This window comes from Eptesicus fuscus, chromosome 14, assembly GCF_027574615.1.
Source record: "Eptesicus fuscus isolate TK198812 chromosome 14, DD_ASM_mEF_20220401, whole genome shotgun sequence".
Classification (NCBI taxonomy): Eukaryota; Metazoa; Chordata; class Mammalia; order Chiroptera; family Vespertilionidae; genus Eptesicus; species Eptesicus fuscus.
In genome coordinates, this window is record NC_072486.1 from 6,633,650 (window position 1) to 6,656,006 (window position 22,357).

Below are 22,357 nucleotides of genomic sequence, written 5' to 3' on the forward strand. Positions count from 1 at the left end.
AACAATTGCACTGAGTTTACCAAGCTAACCTAATCTGTCAATGACCTCGGTAGAAGGTGTATGATACTGAGACAGCTGGCAGAGCTTCCGTGTGCCCGTGTGCCCGGGGAGAAGTCTAGAGCCTTCAGATAGTGTCCCTGACCCCCATTCTCAACCCTCCAGCCTCTGTGACTGCTGACGCCCATTCCTTCCTCCTAGAAGGCGCCCCCACAGCATGCCCACGCCCTTCTCTCGCCCTCAGAGAGGCACGTGGTTGTCAAACTTGTAACTGAGTCTTCAGAAAGCTGGGACTGGGGGAAAACAAGATGAAACACAACAAAAACACCAGCTTTTGAGTCAACTTACATCCAACACCTTTGCAAGGCTCATGGGAAAACTACCCTGTGCAAAATGAATTTGCTATCAAATTTGTGGATAATTTCTACCGGTTGGCTTCTCTGGGATTTGAGGTAGAAACCAAATTAAGAGCCTCAGGCATCCGTTGTCTCAGGCGGGTAACTTATATCTCAAGAGGCCTCGGGAAAGGAGGGACTGGCCTCCCAGAGGCTGGGCCTGGCGGGGGAAAGACACCCCTCGCATTCCCTCTGTCCCCAGCACCTTCTGCAGGGACTCCACATAGCGCCTGGGTCTCAGCCATCCCTCCCCGCACACTGCCGCCTCCTGATGTTGCCGCCTTCTCTTCCTGTTCTTGCCATTTGTGTTATTATAGTTTATTTTTTGGTGGGGATGGATAAAAAGGGTAGGGCACATGATGTCTTTTTAAATATTTATGATTTTTAAACCACTTTACTGTTGGATCCTTCCCCAAACCAATAAAGAACATGTGAAAATACCACAAAGAGCTCTTCTGTTGCTTTTACATTATTTTCAGGTCAGCAAGAATCACTAAAAAGCTCCTAAGAATCCTGGCTGTTCCAGAGGCGGTTCCTCCCTGGACTCTGCAGAATCCGAAAGTCTGGCCCTTCACCGGACTCCGGGGACGCGGACTCCGAGGAGGGAGCAGACACTGAGGTCGGCCCCAGCTTATACATAAACCACAAATGTCAGATCGAGAGGGAGGACACAGGCTGCCCTTAGCTTTTCATTTCCAAGAAATCTATCTGCAAATAACTCCCTAAAATGTGGGAGCCCGGCCGCACGAGGAGAGCTGTGTGCGGGCTTCTCTCGGGAGCACAGAGAATGGATTCTTCTCGGGGACACTCTCTGTTCTTGTTGGATCAGCATCTATTTTTCAGGCATGTTTTAAAATTACAATTTTTTAAATGTTGCATAATTGCATAGGAGTGAACTTGTCCAACACTTTGGAAAGCTGGCAAAAGATTCTGTGGACTCCAGTAATTTTCCTTACAATGAGGTCAGAGAGCGCATTTTGCATACATAATGCAGCTGCGGAGTGTGTCTCCCCAGAGTCCTCTAAAGTAACTTGAACTCCAATGGGGGTTTGCTGGTTTGGTCGAGTTTTATTTGGTTTGGGTTGCAGCTTGTGGCACAGTCCCAGTCCCCAGGCTGCCTGCCCAGGGATGCCTCCACAGAGCCCCAGGCCCGTTGGCTCACAAGCTGCTTCTTTCTATGATTTCAGCTCCGCAGGGACTCTGGTTAAACTATAAGCTGTGGCTATGCTGTAAACTAAAAATGTTAAAGTAGCAGAAGTAAACATTACTGTTTCTAAAAATGTACGAATCCCCACGGTACCTGCACACACTCGGGCTCTGTCAGATGATTGCCATTGCCTTCTAACTGGCGTCCCTGCCTCAACTCTCTTCCACTAATTGATCCTGGAAGGTTCCATATGGTCAGGACTCCTTTCCAGCACCCATCCATCATTTCGTTATTTGATCAAATATTGGAGGCCTAGCATATGCTGGGGATATAGCAGTGAATGTAACCTCCATAAATCACTCTCCTGATGGAGCTGGCATCACCACTGAGCATGCCCCCATGCTAAGGTAGAGGATGAATTACCACTGCATTCAGGGTCAAGTTCAACCCACTCAGCCTAGAAGTCACTCACTGACATTTGTTCCTTTTTTCTTCCAACACAGAGGCACTACATTTCCCAGACTCTCTTGCAGTTAGATGCGGCCATATGATTCAGTTCCAACCAACAGGAGGTGAATGGAAATAATAGACCACAAAAATCTTTGATGCAACCAGAGAGAAAGGGGGTTGAGGGAAGATAGGAGAGGGTGAAGGGGGGATAAATGATGACTGAAGAAGACTTGGCGTGGGGTGAACATACAATACATAGATGATATATTATAGAATTGTACTAACCTATATAATTTTATTAACCAATATCACCCCAATAAGTTAAAAAAAATAAAATTTTAAAAATCACAATGCTCTATTCTCTCTCTTCTGGATGGATAACAGGCTGAATGGAGGGCACATCAAGAACTTCGCAAGAAATGGAAAAAGCCTGCTTTCCTAAGTCACCATATGGAAATCTACCCACTGTTCAATGAGCAAGAAAAAAAAAAATAAAACACTGCATGAAAACACTCAGATACATTAGTTCTCTATTATCACAGTTAGCCTACTTTGTCAAGATACCCATAATCTTCTTTCCAATCTTCTTTCCTCCCACTCCAACCTAAAGAGAAAGTCCAAGGTACTTTATATATATTAGAGGCCCAGTGCATGAATTCGTGCATGGGTGGGGTCCGGCCAGCCTGGCCAGGGGGAGGGGACATGGGTGGTTGGCCGGCCTGCCTGCTGGTCAAACTCCTGGTGGAGGGGACAATTTTCATATTAGCATTTTATTATATAGGATATACACTGAGTGGCCAGATTATTATGCGTTCACAGATCATCATAATCTGGCCACTCAGTGTATTTTATACATACCTCTTTCCCTCTCTCCCCCCATCATTGACCCATATGGAAATCCTGCTTCATTCCAGGTCTATCTCAAGCCTCTTCTCATCTATGAAGCCTTCTAAATCTATTTGTGTCCCAGTCACCTCTTCTGTCTTCCCATATCTCTTCTTTTCTCATCTATTCTCCTGTATTTTTGACACATGCAAGACGACACTGGATTTGCCTTCACACTAGATTATTGTTGGGGCAGGAATCAGTCCTGAGAGCCCAACATCCTTCATGAAAGTGACGGGCTCAAGGAATATTTCAGTAAAAGTCTGTTCCATGAAGGACAGAGCCATCACTCTGATGAACTCTAGAACCGGCTGAATTCTTCAGACGTCTTTAACCACAGGATGCTGATGAGAAGGCACAGTTGAGGGCTGTCTGCATCCACTTACATTTGTATGTCCTTGACTTTTGCACATTTTAGGTAATAATCAAGTATTTATTGGTGCTGAGACTTCAAAAACCAACAGTCAACCTCAACTTGTAAAGCTGGTAGGATTCCTAGGATCCTATGTATTTTGTTGAATGCCTGAAATTTTCTAGATAGTTAAAATACATAGAGACTACTGACTATAGCTGGCCCTTGAACAACTCAGGGGTGAGAGGTGCCACCCTCCCATAAAGTTTGAACATCTTCATGTAACTACTATATTCTCACCTGGTCAACAAAGAAAGGAATGCCAGGAACTTCCCCAGTACTGATGAGTCATGACATTCACAATTTGTCTCTTTTTGGAAGGGCAAGTTTGTTCTTTAGAGGTGGTCATTTGTTCTAATTGTGTATCTGAATGCTTCTCCAAAAGTAGCCGTTTTTAAAAGACTTGAAACATATCCCAGGTCTCTTGTCTACCCCCTGACTTTTATTTTAGCTGATTCAGTCAAGAACACAATGCTTTGTGTCAAAGTTTACCCTAAGGTACCAGTTGTTGCGTAATAAAACCCTTCCTGAACAGAGCGATGAGTGCAGGATGAGAAAACCATAGCCATGTGCAGGCAGGATGCCTCTCCCACCCCTGAGGACCACTGAGAAGTGGGGGCTGGAAACTGTCCTGCAGCCTGGAACCCGTCCCTGGACCAGGACACAGAGCCCGGCTCTCTAACAGGAGGCGAGAAGCGGAGCAGTGCATTTCTAACCAGTTACAGCCAATCAGCTGCTCTTGGGCACATTCTACAATGGTCGTTTTGTCCAGTGTTCAATTCTTTCAAGAGAATGAAGTTCTCATTGATTCCAGATGAAGGTGGGAACAAGGGGACAGGAACACTGGACAGGCTGGTGTAGGGGAGAAAAACATCGTGAGTGACACAGAATACTTATGTCATAACAAACAGTGGTGCAAAGCTGATTTTGAGCAGAGCACCCACTCTGAGTTACAAATTGGGTCAAAAAACTTCACACATAAGCCCTGGCCCACTTGCCTCAGTGGCTAGAGCACCGGCCTATGGACTGAAGGGTCCGGGGTTCCATTGCAGTCAAGAGCATGTACTTCAGTTGCAGACTCGATCCCCAGGCCCAGTCAGGGCGCATGTAGGAGGCAGCCAAGCGATGTGTCTCACATCAATGTTTCTCGCTGTCTCCCTCCCTTCTACTCTCTCTCTAAAAATCAATGGAAAAACTTCCTCAGGTGAGGATTCACAAAACAAAACTTCACACACGAAAAAACCAACTGTCCTTGGCACTACCTCACTTTGACCTGGATATTTCTTGTGGTAAAGTTTCAGAGCCTGGCAGTTACTTTCAGGGGTAGAGCTCTTGGTGCTTGGCTTGCCCTGTTCGTGGCCAGTGCAGGCAGGAAATCAAGCAGAGGAGGGCAGCAGGTGAGCTGTCCAGCTAAAAGAACAGAAGTAGAGTGGACAAAGGAGAGAGGACACCCAAACTGTGGTGGGTAATGAGCCGAGAGAGAGAGAGAGAGAGAGAGAGAGAGAGAGAGAGAGGTACACACACACACACACACTACATTGGCGTACAGGCATATACCACAGTGGTATAATAATTTAGGTGTTTTGGGTGAGATCAGTGTTCTCTGGGGTCTGTGCTATGCTTTGTAGGGTGTTTAGTAGATACCTCCATCCACGAGATGCCAGTATCACCTTTCATCCCCTGGTTGTAACAAACAGAAATGTCTCCAGACTTTGCCAAGTGTCCCCCGGGAACAAAATCACTCCCAGCGGACAACAACTGTACTAGATCAAAGTTTCCCCAACAACAGTCCAGGCATCTGCATCTTTAATAACCTGCCCTGGTGATTTAGATGCTGCTGCCTGAGGCACCAGGTTTTGCAAAATGCAAAATAAAACCCAACTTTGATTTTACACCGAGTCAAGGACATGCAGGGAAAGATTCGCCAAGATAACCTATTTTGTCCCATAAAGTTTAAGTAAACAATACCTGTGGGAAGTACCCTCTGGGCTGACAAAAATAAAAACCCTTTTGTCCTTCACTGCCTATTCAGAGAACCGTGACCTCATGCTCTGTCTTGGGAATCAAACCGGAAGCAAATCCCTTTTCTTTTTCCCATCAGTTAATGTTTCTAAGTCCAAGGATGCTGTTGTTAATGTCGCTGTTTTGGGTTCGAATTGCTGCTGCAAGAAATTGCCACACAGCCTTAGTGGCTTGAAACCACACACATTTATTATCTTCCAGTTCTCGGAGGTCAGAAGTCTGAAATCAATCACTGAGCTAAAATCAGTGTCAGCAGGGCCGCCCGCATTCCTTCTGGGGACTCTGGGGAAGAATCCATTGCCTGGCCCTTTCCAGCTTCTACAGGCTGCCTGCATTCCTTGGCTCATGGCCTCCTCTCTCCATCATCAAAGCATCTTCAAATTTCTCTCTGCTCTGATTCTGGCCCCTTGCTTCTGTCATCACATTTCCTGTGACGATGGCCCGCCTGCCTCCCTCTTATAAAGACTTTTGTACCAGATCCCATCCAGGTATCCCAGGTAATCTCCCATCTCAAAAGCCTCCACTTAATCACATCGGCAAAGTCCCTTTTGCCATATAAAGTAACAGTCACAGATTTGGGGGATTAGGACATGGACATCTCATGAGTCAAGGGGTACATTATTCTGCCTAGCACAATTATTAGTCAAGAAAAGATATGTCATTTCACTGTGCAGGCCCAGGTGTAATAGTTCAGGCCTGAAGTCACTACAACACACCAATATAACCTGCTCCATCCACCTTCCCCTCACTGAAAAGCTGGGTTTTCTTACGTTTTTCAGAAAGAAAAGATAGTCAAGAACCTCAATTTCAACCCTGGTTGCATAGCTGCTGAGCTGAAAAGGTTGTTTGTTCTTTTCCTTATGTGCATGCCTAGTTATTTCATCCTAAATTTAGAAGGTGACATTGTAAGCAGACCATCTGAGTTTCTCATCTTATTCTCTCCTTGTCAGGGGCAACATCCCAGATGCTGATGGACATCTTTAGGAACAATTTTGGGGGGTTAATAAAGTAGGAAAATCTCCCAGGTTGCTCATAGGCTTCCTTAAGGCCACAATGCCAGCCCTGTTGGTGAGCAGTAAAACCCCTAAGTTGAAGTTCCCACCAAGCTGTATGACTTGGCCAATCATCGTCTGGCCCACGCCAACCAGCTCTGTAGGGACTGCAGTGTGTTCTGAGGGCCAGAGAGATGGGTCCCAAAGAGGTTGAATGTGCTCATCCTGTTGAAAGACTCTTGCAGAGACTATAGGAAAGTGCCTGGGTGGCCTCCACAGGTGTCTGCAGGCACCACAGTGAGGCCTTGACCTGCTGACAGCAAAGCTCCAGGCCGGCTTTCGGCGGCCACCTGAGTGAGCAGGCAGGCCGGGCCGTGCAGGCTGCACGTGCACAGAGGTAGAGCCAGAGCTCCTAATGCCCCTGAAATAAACCTCAGACCCACCGATTAATAGGTGGTATGCATACGCTCACTGTTGTATGTTAAGCCTCACATTTAAAGGTGAAGTGTGTCTTCTTTGAGTCCTTGCTCTTAGCTCTTTCCTGTCACTTAGCTGATTGGCAGCTTTTTGTGTTTGTTTTCTTAATTAATATTTTTGCGTTAAAAAAATAAAACTTAGAAACTTTTCCTCTTCCCCAAACCCAGTGTCCCACACAGTCAGACACACACATCACTGACAAGGCTGGGATACCGTTTGTGGCAAATTCCAACTAGTTCTGGGTTTCCACAGATATTTTACTCCTCTCTTTTCTAGATTAGAAGCAGGAGGAGAAGGCCATCCTACGGGACCAAGCTCAGATGAGATGGCTGAGCAGACACCCTGGGAAGGGCGGGGCGAGGCAAGCGCTGGCCATCAGGATGAATTTGCCGGCCGCGGTTTGTTTGGTGTCTGCAGGCCCGTGCAGCGGGACAGCTGAGCATAAGCGATCTGCCCTGAGGAACGTGATACCTCGTTCCCGGGTTCCCAGAGCAGAGAGGTAGGGCTTGCTGATGGGACCCTGAGAGTCTGGCCCGGCCATGCCAGCGAGCACGGGTGTTCCCCCTCTGAAACGATCGATAAATAAACAAATAAATCCACAAGAGGACACCCTCCCAATAGTGCACATTCCCGGAGACCACCCGGGTAGGACGTTTCTCAACTGCCACCCGAGAGAAAGAGCCAAAGAGAGGAAACGAGCCCCATTCCTCCTCTTGCCTTTTGCATCCGAGTTCACCCTTTCATCATCATGTGAGGAGTCAGGGCTGCTGCAAGCCCACCACTGCACATCAAACGCTCTATCCGCGGGCTGGCCCGCTGCCAGGGAGATGAAAGGAACAATCATTCAGAACTCACACCTTCCGTGAGTTATGAGCCAGTCCTGAGAGGAAGGAAATAACACCCTTGTGTGGGAGAAGGGGCGCTTCTCATGTACGCCAGGCGGTCCACACCGCAGACGCGCTGGACATGCGGTAAGGACGAAGGCCGGTGAAGGCCTCGGATGGGGCAAGTGTCCCTGGAAATACTGCCCCACAGAGACAGACACACGGGCATCAGTGGTGAACTGCTTCTCTAGAATCTTCCTGTTGACCATTAAGTTTCGGTTACCAAAATTAATTTATGCAGACCACGTGCTTTGCGTGTTGCTTCATCTGTTTCCTTAATGTTACATCTGGGCTTATCTTTGCCCAAAGCTAGGCTGAGCGTTCAGGCCAGGCAGGAGCCCCGTTAATATTTCTTCTGTCGTCCTCAAGTGCCTCTGTCTTCCTAGCTCCACGGCAAGGCCAACATAGCATCAGATATGCTTGGTTTTTCAGTTCAACACCTACCTACCTGTTGGGTTGTCGATTAAAGCTGAAAATAATTCAGAAGTGTGTATGCTCCAGGGAGGTTTCCTGTGGCATCAAAATATCTGTTGTCTTGAAACGAATTAGTCTTCATTAAGATATGCCCGGCCTTGGCCGGTGTGGCTCCATTGGTTGAATGTAACCCATGCACTGAAAGGAAGGTCGCTGGTTCAATTCCCGGTCAGGGCGCATGCCCAGGTTGCAGGTTTGATCCCCAGTAGGGGGCGTGTGGGAAGCAACTGATGGATGTTTCCCTCTCACATCAATGATTCTCTCTCTCCCTCTCCCTTCCTCTCTCTATAAAATCAATAAAACATATTTTAAAAACTTCATATGTCTGGATTCCCTCAGTATATTGACAAAATTATACTTAGAAGTCTTTGAACTATTTCCTAATACAGTATGCCTGAACACACTCCTGAAAAATAAAATTACATTTAAAGTCTATTTTAATTTCCAAATAGCAGTGGACTAGTCACAGCATTTTGGCTTTGCCTATTCAACAAATTTGTGAGTTTCTATGTGTTAGACACTGTGGTCTTGAAATGAGAACTTCTTCAAAATCTCCATTCAGTATAATTACTATGTGCACTTCTCTATTTTGTACCAGGTGCCAATTGCCTAAAATTCTAAAAAATATTAAAACATTATAAGTGAAGTGTCATGGGGCCCTACAAACACTCTGGCCTCCATCAAGGGACACGGTCCAGGTTGACTAGAGGTTTCTGGCACTATTCATTCAAACTGGTAATACCCCTGGGTATTGGTCTTGTCAACCAATTCGAAGTTTATGTTCTGAGATAATCAGGCTGCAACCCAATCTTGGCAAGCTCTTGGGATGATTGCGATCTAGGCCAACTATGATCAAAGGAAAAGAAGCGTCCAGGCTGTTGGAAACAGCTGTGGTGGGGGGTCCCGGTTTGAGCCAAAGCTAGTGTTCTGACATGTCTGGGCAAGTCCAGTGAAAGGGAGGGGTTCACTCATTTGGCTTCTCATGAGAAAGAGAGAGAAAAAAGTCCATCCTGAGGGAGGAAGAGATGCAGCACAACAGAATCACCAGTTACTGAGTCGACGGACAGGAGGGTGGTGTTCTCTGAATGTATCTGGGCATCTGCCACTCAACTCATCCCAAATCCAGTGCCCTGGATGCCCGCATTGGTCCAAGGGGAAGAAGATGCTGAAAGCAAAGCCTGAAAGGACTGTGTCACTAAACCCCTGTGAAATACTTAAGGACAGGCTCATGGATTTGGGATTCCTATAATTGAGTAAAACATACACAGAGGAAAGAGATGTTGGTCCTTCCCACTTCCCGTCCACACATGCTCTGTCATCAGAGGCCCCCAGGACATGAGTGGCAATGCACAATGCAAGCGCGTGGCAGCAGCAGTCACGCCAGGCCGAGAACCCAGGTGCCTGGAAAGTGGCAACATCAGCAGACACAGCAGCAGGGGACTCATCCAGCCCAGAGAGTGGCATCTCCTCTCTCATGAGCACTGACTTCAGGAAGACTGGCCTCAGTGTCCAGCCCAGGGCAGCATAAGATATAGCCCCAATGGACAAGGCCCAGGTGTATCCTCTGACAACTGTATTTATATATTCGGCTAGATAGAAAGAAAAACTGTTTGGTTTCTGATAGAAACAGTGAGTTATATAAATTGAGCTTCTCCTGGAATAATATCAGGTCAGGTTCAGAAGCGTGGTCTTGTAATCGTGTCCAGCACATGCTGTGGAGAGGCCAAAAGGGAGGAGGTAGCTCAGTGAGGTAGCAGCTGGGTAGGAAGCTTGCCCGGATACATACAGGGTCTGAGTAGACAAGAGCTCTGTAACTGTGACGACTTGCTTAGCAACCCCAGATTTTTTTCAAAAAAGATGCAGAACCATAGCATGAAGTCTTTAACCTTGTAGGGGAATGGGGAAACGTTCTACCTGAACAACACAACGAGCACCTTCTATGAGAGGATGATACGGAAAGGCAGTAGTTCGGGATGCGTTGTTGTAAGTCATTGCTAGGACAGAAATTTAAGTGCATGCCAGAACTACCCTATAGGCCTCAACACAAACCAGGACAGTCCCCAGGCTTCCCAGGAACTGACAGAAGGAGAGTGAAAGGACACCTGGGGTTGGAAAGACCAACCCTGGTAGAACAGCTAGGACTTCCGTGGTCAGTGAACCAAGACCAGCCACTCAGAACATGCCCAGAGGCTCTCTTTAAAGACCAGAGTTGAACAGGAGTGTCTGTGGGGTGAATGTCCAGAACTCAGGGAGACAGCAGCATGGGACTCATCCAGCCCAGAGAGTGGCATCTCCTCTCTCATGAGCACTGACTTGGTGGTTCAAAATCACCTACCGTTTCATTACACCAGGCCAACCGGAGGATGGTGACAATGTCTTGAAGACAGGCAGATTAACTGAAAGTTTACATGCTAAAGGCAGAACACCCAGCCCTTTTATGACCAAGAAATCCAGAAAAATCACCTTTTAAATCCATCTGTGTTATTTATAAAGAGCCTCATCAACAGGTTGGTTGCCAAGCTCAGAGACCTGATGTAAACAAGTAACTCAAAGTATATGACCAACTGCTGAGCAGAACAATGCTACTTCCGATTGGCTGACTACATTGGTGATCTGAAGAATGTCTGGCATATCCACGAGTGTGCAGATAGTGAATACTGAACTTGCAGTGAAGTATTTCCCTTAAATTTTAGATATGGCATACATTCTTTATATTTGCTCTGGGGACCTCTCTCATAAGGTCTACTCAGAGACTGTGAGTGAGACTCCAAAACAAAATGTCTCCATCTCCCCTCAAATAAAACACTATGGTGGAAAATACACTTATTTATGTTCTAGATTTTACTTACAATACAGTGTGGACAATCCTGTGTAATGACCGTCTTGTGTTTTTGTCCTGGGGAGGTGTTTCCAGTGCTGGGACCAGGAGTATGACCCACTGAGTCTTTGAACAGGTGTGGCCTGAGAGCCCATTAGGCTCAGGTCTTGCTCCCTTTTTTACAAAATCCCCCCGCAGATAGACTTTGAAATCACAAGTGGCCCATTCCCTTGGATCAATTCTGCCTGGAAAATTGTTGCTCTCTTTGCAACTGTAATAAAACATGCCATGGTGGGGAAACCTGGGCAACCACACAGGGATAAGGATTCAAAATCCATAGTTCTCAGAAGATCTCATGGGTTCTACTTTAAAAAGCTGTTTGGTTCCCAGTCAGAACACATGTTGGGGTTGCAGGCTTGATCCCCAGTAGGCAGTGTGCAGGAGGCAGCTGATCAGTGATTCCCATCATTAATCCTTCTATCTCTCTCTCCCTTCCTCTCTGAAATAAAAAAATAAAAAATAAGAGTTCTTAGAACTTAGAAATGACAAGAGCAGTACTAGCACCAAAATTGTTCATAGCAAAAAATTTTAAATGATCCTGTTCTCAAACATTCCCAGGTCCACAGGGTCCATGGGATATAGGAGAAGCTCGGTTATACACGTATCCTAATGTGACGGGCTAAGGGCTGTGCATCTTTGCAAAAAGGCCATGTCCTTCAGCTAATGATTATATGTGAGGTCTTTGCATTGAAAAAGTCTCAAAACTCCAAATCTGATCCATCCTTGGAGTTGCAGAAATAACATCCATGAATGGGGCAATGATACCAAACTCCAGAAACTGGAGGATGAATCAAAAATTTGAGGGAAAATAATGACTTCTTAAAATGTTTATGAACTCCTAGTCAGTGACGGCATGAGCAAATCAGTTATACCTTAAAGCTCAGTACAAATCAAGAAAGGTTCCAGATTATAGATCAAGAAGGAATACTGGCCCCAGCTGGTGTGGCTCAGTGGATTGAGCATTGTCCCATGTACCAAGAGGTTGCAGGTTTGATGCCTGGGTTGCAGGCTAGATTCCCAGTAGGGGGCATGCAGAAGGCAGCCAATGGATGTTTTTCTTTCTCTCCCTCTCCCTTCCTCTCTTTCTAAAATCAATAAAAAACATTTTAAAAAAATAAGAAGGAAAACTGGAAACCCTCATGGTTCAAAGGAACAAACCCCTGGGGTTAAGGGCTCCTTCCGACCCCAGTTTTCACCTTCCTTACTACTTTGCACCAAAGTGACTTGACTTGCCTAAGCTTCAATTTCCTCAACTATGAATTAGGAAAAACAACAGTACCCACTCTCAGAGCGCATATAAAGAATAAGACGAAGGAGGTAAAGCTTTTAGCCCAGTGCCTGGTGCACAGTAAGTGCTCATTAAATGTTAGCTCTTGCAAATATTCCGGGTCAAATTAATTTTGAATCCCAGCCAACTCCATAAATGAATAAATGAGTGACCTTGGGCAATTTATTTCATCTGAGTCTTGGTTACATTATTACTAAACAATGCCATTTTCTTCACAAAGCTGTTGTGAAAATTTTATGAGTGAATGTGCTTAAAGTACCCAGAACAGTACCTGACCTATGTACTTGACCTATAAAACTTACCAATAAAAATCGAACCTTCAGCTCTTTTACCCCATAGCCATTCAAGGTACCATTCACTGGCCAGGAGAACATGGCTGTGCAGGGTCCAGGGCTGCGGTGGCTCTCCCTGTGAATTTGCCGGAGAACACTGGTGTTTTCCTTGGCACCAGCAACACATGGAGTAGTCTTTGGGGTGTACAGTAGTGTATACATCACCCATGTATTTGCATAGAGTTTCAAAGCACTTTCTTGATATGTGCAGTGTGACAGCGGCTGTCACAATATATTTATATAAGTTCTACGCAGATTTTATAAAATAAACTTGCAAATGTTTGTTTTCCTAAGGAGGGGTGTGTTTTGGCACTGGGGGGGAAACCATTTCAGCTTGCTATAGAAAGGAACACACGCTGGCCTGATCCCCTATTTGCAGACAGAATAGGTCACTGTGTAACCATTTTTTTAAAATGCTTTTTCTATAAAACACAGCATTGATGGGTGCTGGGACCACAGTCCACCTGAGGTCCAGAGGGAAAGATAGGTGGCCTTCTGTGCACAGAATCCCTCAGGACGACTGCCCCAGCCCCAGCTGGCTATCTTCTCATACAAAGGCATTAGCCAGAAGGGAACAATGAGGACAATTTCTTCCCAGCACTTGCCGACCTTTACCTGTCCTCTTTCGGAGGCACTGGAAGAAGGGTCTGGATTGGCCGAATCTTTCCATCCAAATCATCAGGTAGCATTTTTAGCTTCTGTAGCATTTCCTAAACTAGTACTTTGGGGAATCCTGTTTCCTACGAGGCTAACAGGGACTCCATGACACAATATTCCCACAAAGAAATGGGCTAGGTTGTGCTAACCAAAGTGACATAGGTTTCTTTATCGCAGGACTTTTCTTATCCTTTAACTCATATGCATATTCAATGGGGAGAATACGGGATCCGGTGTTACTCCAAGTTATTTGATCATAGAACCCTTTTGACACAGCACATGAACATATTCTGGTACCGTGTAATGAGGACCACAATTAAAAGGATGGTCACCTTTCAACTTACTACTGTACATCAGTCCTAAGCATCTGCAACTATAGCATTCTTTGTCTTTGGCACAAATTTGTGGGTGACAATTTTTGGTTAAATAAGTCCTTATATTGCATAGTCAATATTCCTTAATTGAGCAATCAATTCTGTCCCCCAAAACCTTCTCTCACCCCCATAAATACTATATTAAATAGTTCGCTCTTCAAAGTCAACTTCAGGTCATATATTTAAACATTTCAAAAAACACAGTGATTTTTATTTGTTTGCAGGATACTGTCGTTACAAGCTATCTCGGGATTCCCATGCTTTTATTTATTTTTTTCAAGATTATCTTGATTTTTTTTCTGAACTTTTCCATATTTTACTACAGAAGAAAAGAATTCTAAGCCCTTTCCCAATTCCATAAACCAGGTCACCCTACCGACGCCTGGCATTTCTGGAACATTTCTAAATACCACAGTATGAAAACTCCACCTCCCACATCCTCTGAAAACAGAGCTGGCTGCTAACTCCCAGGCTGACTATGCGGCACATGTGGTTAACCCGTGTTTAAAAGGCGTGTTTGTAGGATACGCTGAGGACTATTCCAGACGTGTCTCTCTCTTGTCTTTTTTTGCCCAGCAAACTTGCCCCTCCACCTCCACCTCTGGGTGGTCTTTAAGAAATGACACATTGTACACAAATAGAACCCTTGTAGGACCCTCAGAAGGTGGTAATGTTAGACACCAAGGTCCAAGGAAAAGGCTTGCTTCCCACTGTAGCTCCCTTTGAGTGGGAACCCCTGTGACCACAGTGAGGCTGTGACAGCCCCAGGCTAGGTTAGGTCAAGGAGCTGTGTAAATAGAGTAAATCGAGGCAGGAGTTTGGGGATCAGGCAAGGACACTAGGCTGGGAGCCGCCAGGAGGACCAGTGTCCTTCCCAGTGCCCAGTGTTTTAAGGAGACAGGGGTCAACATAGCATGAATCTCACACGTATCTCCAGCCCCTCTTCCCCTGATGTTGAAATAAATATTAATATCAACAAAATACCACTTTCAAAAAGCATAAGGTTTGCAGCAGCTTCCCCATTAATCTGTTTTCATTTTTACTCCTCACTGTCAAATTTGTGTAAACATGCATGCATAATTGTATATCTATAGTCCAGGATTGTGTATCATGTTCACCAGCGTGTCCCCAGTGCCTGCCAATAACGACAGCTTTTGTTGGTAGACTAATGCCCTCAGGTAATCTACCTTCCCTGCTTAAAATCCTAGCAAGCAGTTTTCATGATTTTCCATAATTAACATTGTGTTGGCCATGTACTATTCCATCCTATTGTGGATGTTCTTTATGATGAACTCATGAACACGCCTCCAAATTCCAGTTGTGTCTTTAGATAAGAAAGGTTTTACACAGAGGCATTCAGGATAGTCAGCACAGCCCAGCCAACTGTCCATATTTCCTTTGGAAGGAGTTAGCCAGATGTAAAAAACGGTGACAGCTGTCCATCACTACACACGGCTCTTCCCTTCCCCTCCAGGTGGGTGGAGACCACAGTTCATACCTCCTCCCAGGTGGACAGTGTGCACACCTGGGAGCCTTCAGAATGGGGTCAGCAAAAAAAATCTCTTATGGCCCAGCCAGAGTGGCTCGGTGGTTGAGTGTCAACCTATGAACCAAGAGGTCAAGGTTCAATTCCATACCCGGGTTGTGGGCTCAATCTCAGTGTAAGTCGTGTAAGAGGCAGCCAATCAATGATTCTCTCTCATCATTGATGTTTCTATCTCTCTCTCCCCCTCTCTCTTCCTCTCTGAAATCAATAAAAATATATTTAAATATATATATGTAGATAGATAGATAGATAGATAGATAGATAGATAGATAGATATCTTATGGATATTTCTGGATAAACACATGGGAATCAAACAATGGAAATGCTAAGGAAACTAGAGGGGAAATGTGAAAGATGATTTGCTTTATATTTAAACAAGATATGGATTCCTAAGCTGGGCCATATGTAAAAAATGTAGTTCAAAGTGGTGGTTTTCAAACTTTTTGGTCTCAGGATCCCTTTACACTCTTAAAAATTATAAAACCTACCCAAGAGATTTTGTTTACATGGGCTATGTCTACCTATTAATATGTATGGGGCTAGAAATTAAAACTGAGGAATTTTTAAAACTTGCTCATTATAAAATAACAAAAATCAATTGTGTTAACATAAGTAGCATGTTTTTATGATAAATAACTATATACTTCCCAAAACAAACAAAATATTAGTGAGGAAAGTGGCACTATTCTACCTCTTTGCATATCTCTTTAATGTCTGGCTTAATAGATGTGGGGTTTTCCTAGTTTCTTTCAATTTATTGCCATCTGTTTTTTGGGTGCAGTATGTAAAGAAAATCCAGCCTTACGCAGATATGTAGCTAGAAAATAGAAGCAATTTTAAGACCTATTTCATATCATTATGAATACTCTTCTTTGATTCTATACCATACTCAACAATCTTAAAGATTGGCTATAATGCAGAATTCAAAACCATCTCTCATAGTTTGGGTGGACATGTTCCCCACGCCTGATTCTGGTAACACTGAGCACTGGTCATTTGGAAAATATTGATTTAGGCAGAACTTCCAAATGTTGGTACATTTCATTATCAAATATCAAAAAATACATATATTACTATCTCTTACATCTTTAGTGGCAAACAAAAGTTTTCCCAAAGTCTCATTTTTCCACAAAAGCTCAAATTTTATCACTGGTGACTTAGACTGCCATTTATTTTCTTGAAAACGACATGCTCGTTTTCTTCTTCTATTTTTGAGAAGATGTCTACCAAATGCCCAAATCAAAACAATGTGTCTGTCAGTCATGCTTTCAAGTAAAAAATGTAATTTCCATGAAAAAAGTGACTGGATCAGCTCACAACTCAAACCCATTGTGTTTTCCCTTTAGATGTTCACTCATCTCCATATTCAGCAGCCTGCCTTCTGCATACTTCCCATGTTAAAACGATGTATATTCAAGGATATGCTTTAATAAAAATAATTTTAGTCTCATCAAGGACATTTTTAAGTAAAAGTGGCTTTTGTTGTTTAACTGAGAGTACATGGTACTGGCCAACACAGCAACCACTTTGGTGCCGTTGTCATGACCATGCTGAGGTTCTAGCACTTCCTCTCAATATCAATGCAAACATAAACATAGCCCCCCGCCCCGCCCCGAAAAGGCAAGTAATGCCTTAGTATTATGATAAAAGTAGTGTTGAGCACGTGAACACTCTGAAATAGTCTTGGGGACGAGAAGGGGTCCATGGGCCACACAAAGTTTTTGACTCAAAAAGTTTTGACACAAAGTTTTTGCCTTTCACATCCTGGAGGTCTACCTCCATGAAGTGATTCTTACAACCTTGAAAAACAAACCAAAGTATAGCTGCACATTTGGGTCACAGAAATGAGTTGTATGGTCCCAGGGAAACACTGCACATCATCGCTTCACCCACAAGTTCACTGAGTGGACTGTACGGCCTTATGGACTACGGGTGGAAAAGGACAATCACCACCACCCCAGAGCAGCCAGATCTGGGCAATCAAAGCCTGAACACACCCGTTTTGTTCCAGTAAAACTGTCAAGAATCCATATTAGTCATTTACACCCATATTTTCAGGTACTCAGTAGAAAAAAGACAGCCCTTTGTGTGGGTTAAAAAATGAAGTATAAACCTCGGAGGCAAGACTGAGAAAGAGCAGATGCTTACGTCTCCAGAGTTTGTGCTTTTTTTTCTCTAAAAACATTATCTGTCATCAACTTCAACTCAGAGGACCAACAAAGTACTTTTATAAATAAACACAGTGGCCATTTTCATTTTAGGGACTCTGAGCTCTTGGTAATCAATCTGATGGCTGTGGAACTCCAGCTAACGCTTCACCGATGGGCTTTAGGCAGGGTGTCCTCACAAGACGTCACTGTGTTGTGTAAACAGGACCTACAAGAGTCGAGCCTGGTGTACCAAAGTCAACAACATGGCATTTTTAGCTACTTGCTTAGCCAGTTAACCGCCACGATATTTTGAACTTAATTTAAAAAGGTCCGCCGCTTGCGTCTATAGACACTTGTTGCCTACAAACGGTTAAATTTTCACCTAAAGAAAGCTGAAGGAGAAGTTGCCATATTCCCTCTCATTTCAAAATTTAAGAAATCCTTCATAAAATTGACCCACAAAGACAATTACCCAATGGAAAATCTGTGATTCATAAAAATGATGGTGATTAAAATGTCTGATTGTCTAATAGGGTCATCTTTTAACTCTTTCTAGTCCTGTTTCCCCACCACTGCTCCAAATCTATGTACCTAGAGCCACATCCCCATCCCAGTTTCCAGGGCAAAACAAAGTAAGGGGTCAACCAGTCTCAAGCCCTCTATCTCCCCAACTCCCTCAAGGTAATTCATACTAGATCACCTTTCTCACGAGGCTGGGCCAGGAGGTCCAATTCTAATGCTGAACCCGAAGGAGGGGAATCTGGAATTGCTTCTGAAACTCCAAGAGTTCTTGAGCTTTATCCTGACGCCTCCTGGTCATGGGCATCTCCTGCCCTCCCAACGTCCCCAGAGCTAGACAAGCTACCTGATGAACCCTGTTTCAGCTTCCAGACAAATGCAAAAGCCTCACAGGTAGGACAGAAATATCCTGGCAGCTCTATCTGCAGAGCTTTTCCATCCGTTTAGGCGCTAGCAGCACAGACTTACACCTTAGGCTTCCCTGCTCTCCCCAAATCTGGTTCACAGACTAACATTCCTGTGGTCTGAAATGAGCATTAGTCTCCCCATCTGCTCGCACCCAAACTGCATCACGCTTTCAGGCCGGTCGTCCACCTTGGCCCCCTTTAAAACCATTGACCATTTACTCTGCCTAACACCCGGGGCCTAGCATCACTTCTCTCTCTGCCCCTGAGCCCCAGGCCATGGGGTAGAAGTTCCTAAAGAGGATGTGACACGCGCCTCCCTGGATGCGCGCGCGCCAGGCACTCCTGTGCTCCCAGAAGTATGCGCTGTTTGCTGGGATCCCTCAGGCTCACCTCAGGCCCCGGACACTAACCATCTGCCTGAAGCTGGGCTGTGCAGGTGTTATTACCCAGAGCCAAACCCTCGCCTGCGTGCACCTTTGCTTTCTGAGCCTACCCACTACCTGGGAGCATCTGTGTTCCTAGACCAAGACAAACATATATTTAGAAATCAAAGATTCAAATCAGAACATTCTTTCAAACATTATAATCACTAGATTAAAAGGTCAAGTTAAAGTTAAGGTTTTCATTGGGAAACCATCTGGGGGTCCATGTTTGTTATGGGGGAATAAACCATTTTAAATCTTATTTATTACTAGCAATTACATAGTTATATACAAACAATTTGCATGGAGCTTACAGATTAAATTCATCTAGTAATTAAAGCAGCACCCCTGAGCCATTGCTTACAAATTACTATGCCTTTCCATCCTCCACACCTCTGGACATGCGATGTCACCTGACACCTAGGCTGCATTAGAATTATCTGATTGTGTAGATGCATGCAGCATGAGAACGAGGCCACCTTGCACCTGTATCCGCATCTGAGTGCAGAGCCAGGGATTTTAATGAATGCTTTCACATTCAAGATTTGTACTACTAGTAGGAATACTATTAGTACATCACATATCTGGATAATAGGTCAGAAAAGAGAGGAACATGCAAAAGAGCTAAAATAAGCATCATCAACCACTATAGGAATTCTGTAAATAATATTTAAAAGTGATTAATCAAGAATGAACAGTACATGTGTATTACTGAGTAATATGGAGAAGAAAGACAGTAAAATAGCTGAAAGCACTGGAATTGGTCACTTTGGGGAAAGAATATAGAGTGAGGAGGTGGGGAATTATCGATTTTGTTAACCTTTAGCACTATTTGACTTTTTCCATAACCACATATTAATTTAATTAAAAAATTAAAAGGCATTCAAAATAAAACACTCTATTATTCAGATTTTTAAAAATCTATTCAGATTAGTGTTCCCACCATATTGCCATTCATCTATAGTTATAACATGGCACTACTTGAAAAAAACACACGTAGGAAACAAGGATGAATTATTTTTCAATTTTGGTTTACTTTAACAGAAAACAAAAAATAAGGAACATATTACTTTAACCCTTAGCTTGGCTATCTATCCCATTAAATGAATTAAAAAAAATTCACAGAACCTCTTAATGGTGCAAAAACACCATTAAATTCCTTCAAGAGATCACTTCAGATTTCCTGTGCAACAGCTACATAATTCCTATTAGAGTGTAATAGGAGGGCAGATGGCATAATTCAATATTCACTGTAATTTTTTCTAAGTCCTGTAATTTTTCTTTGCCCAATCTTCATGTCAAGTTTGTTGGGGTTGGAGTTCTTATGTTTAGGGCCCCACGAGACTTGAGATTATTGAGAAGTTTGGCAAAGGCTGTTGGAAGCTGGGAGAGATGTGCTCAGCACAGAGACAGGGGAGAGTCAGAGAACAGGAGCCATGCGGCAGAAGGACAGCGAGCTACGAGGAGAGTGGATTCTAGGACTAACATCCCTCCCGGCCACTGTCAAAGGGGAGCCCCTCTAACAGCACAAGCCCCTGACATCAGATGTGTGTCCTACATGAGAAAGCTAAGGGTTTTTGGACTCTGGGTCCATCACAGTGCATCAGTGCCCAGCCAAGGGTTACAATGAGAAAATACTTTTACTGAAGAGTCTGGCTTCCCAAAGGTGCACAATGACCAGCCATAGGTGACACGCCGTGACAGCGCTGGGTACTGGCGCAGACAGGACAAACGGTTCATCTTTCACTAAGCCGTCATTCCTTCTGCATCACTCGGGAAAGTCTAAAGACCTACTTTGAAGGGGACTAACTGGACCCTTCCACGGGGAAGCCACTTTCTAGAGAAGACCTTTCTGTGTCAAGTGCCATGCAGGCTCCTTCCGGTTATCTTTCCCCTCTGTGGCCTCTCAACCAGTCCCAATTCATTTTGTAGCTGATTTCCAAGGGCATTCCAAGTTGGCTCAAAGCCCTCAGACCACAGAGCAACCTCTGTGACCAGAGATATATTACAGTTCCCATCTGACTTCCCAGGGGAGGCCCAGAAGGGTGATCAGTCACATTATCACCACGGACAGCTTGAGACAACTACAGCATCTGAGACAAACTCTGCATTGCTGGGAAAGGCGAGGGATGTTAGAGCACGTTGCCAACATGATAACTCCTTTTCCGCCTCTTTTTTGGCCTTTTTTTTTTTTTTTTCTTCTTGGCAAATGTTAAAGGGATTGGTCCACCCAGTCATAATCTTGTTAAGTGAAGCCAAATCCAAATTACTCTTGCAGGCTATTTCTTTTCCAGACCGAGCAGTAGAACGCAGAAAGTTGGCTAGAACAAGGGTCTGTTATATGGCCTGTAGAGCTTTAACAAAGATTTTTAACTAAATATTGAGTTGGAGTTTCCTGATTGAGAAAACTTTCATAAAGGAGTTCAGACTCTTCCTCCAGTTTTTTGAAGTCTCAAATGTTTTGAAATCTTCATGACCTTAGAATTCATGAGAGAATTCAAGAGTTTCTCTCACCTAAGATGCTAGGGAAATGGAGAAAGAGGTTGCCTGAATTCCCCCAAACCTAGCACAAGACAGGGGAAGACACCAGTCAAAAGGATACCAGACAGTGAGTCCTACCGAATGGGAAATGTTTCAGTTGCAAGTCTCTCATATTTTCAGAAATTAAAGCAACTTCCTGAGCCCTGAAATTTGCAGAGTACCTAAAGGACCTAGCCCGTTAGATGACAGGGAGTTTCTACATAAGTGGGACAGCTGTCACGAATGCCAAGGTGGCCCCAGAAGCCATGACTGACAAGCACCCTGGAGCAGAACTATCATTAACATTTCTGAGTTCCCTGTACTACTTGTCCTCATGAGTACCCCATCATGGTCATCACATTTCAAGAGCAGCAATGAGCAATGTTCCACAAGAACATACGCTCCCAGATGGCAGGGGCTCACCGCTATGCCCTCTTCTATGTTTCACACTCCTGCACAGCTTCTAGCACGCAATGAATCTCCATTGGATGTAAAGTGCATGAGTGCCCCAGACACAAAGGATGCGAACTTGGCATTTTCTTAGGACAACCATGTCCGCAAGAACCAAAGTATTACTAAGAGACCTGGGAAACATCGTTTATGTTTTCACATCATTACAACCACTGAGAAAAAGATGTTAATCTGCTGTCTTCAGTAAAGCATTAGGAAACGAACTCCCGAGTCACAATTCTCCAACAAATTCTTTGACGATGTGCTTTGCAGCCAGACAATGGTTCCAGCTCTAGCTCGGTCGTTTAATTTTTATGTGAACATAGGCATAAATGCCTCCTCTGAAGTGGTTGCTGTGACTGTCCCACCTACACCCTCATTCACAGTCCCTGGCATGGATAAAAAAATACTCATTTTTATTAACTTTCCATTCTTTATGTCAGATTAGTATCTTTTAAATGAGAGAATATCTAGAACTTTTTATTATAATTACATAGTTGCACAAGGAAAATAGCCTCACTTCGTTAGATAAAAGAAAACTTTATCACAATCGATCATTCATTGCTGCCAAAAATCCAGAGATTTTTGATAAATCCAGAGATGATAAACATCAGTGGTTGGAACTCATGTTAAAAAGCTAGTCATCCTAAACTATTTGTTCAAAAGTGTCAAAACATTT

The 22,357-nt window shown here is 44.2% G+C and overlaps 1 protein-coding gene across 2 annotated transcripts in view; it reads right to left on the reverse strand.

Annotated features, from left to right (window-relative positions):
* Positions 1-22,357, reverse strand: part of BMPER (BMP binding endothelial regulator) — a 201,582-nt gene that overhangs the window by 92,385 nt on the left and 86,840 nt on the right. The window lies entirely within an intron of this gene.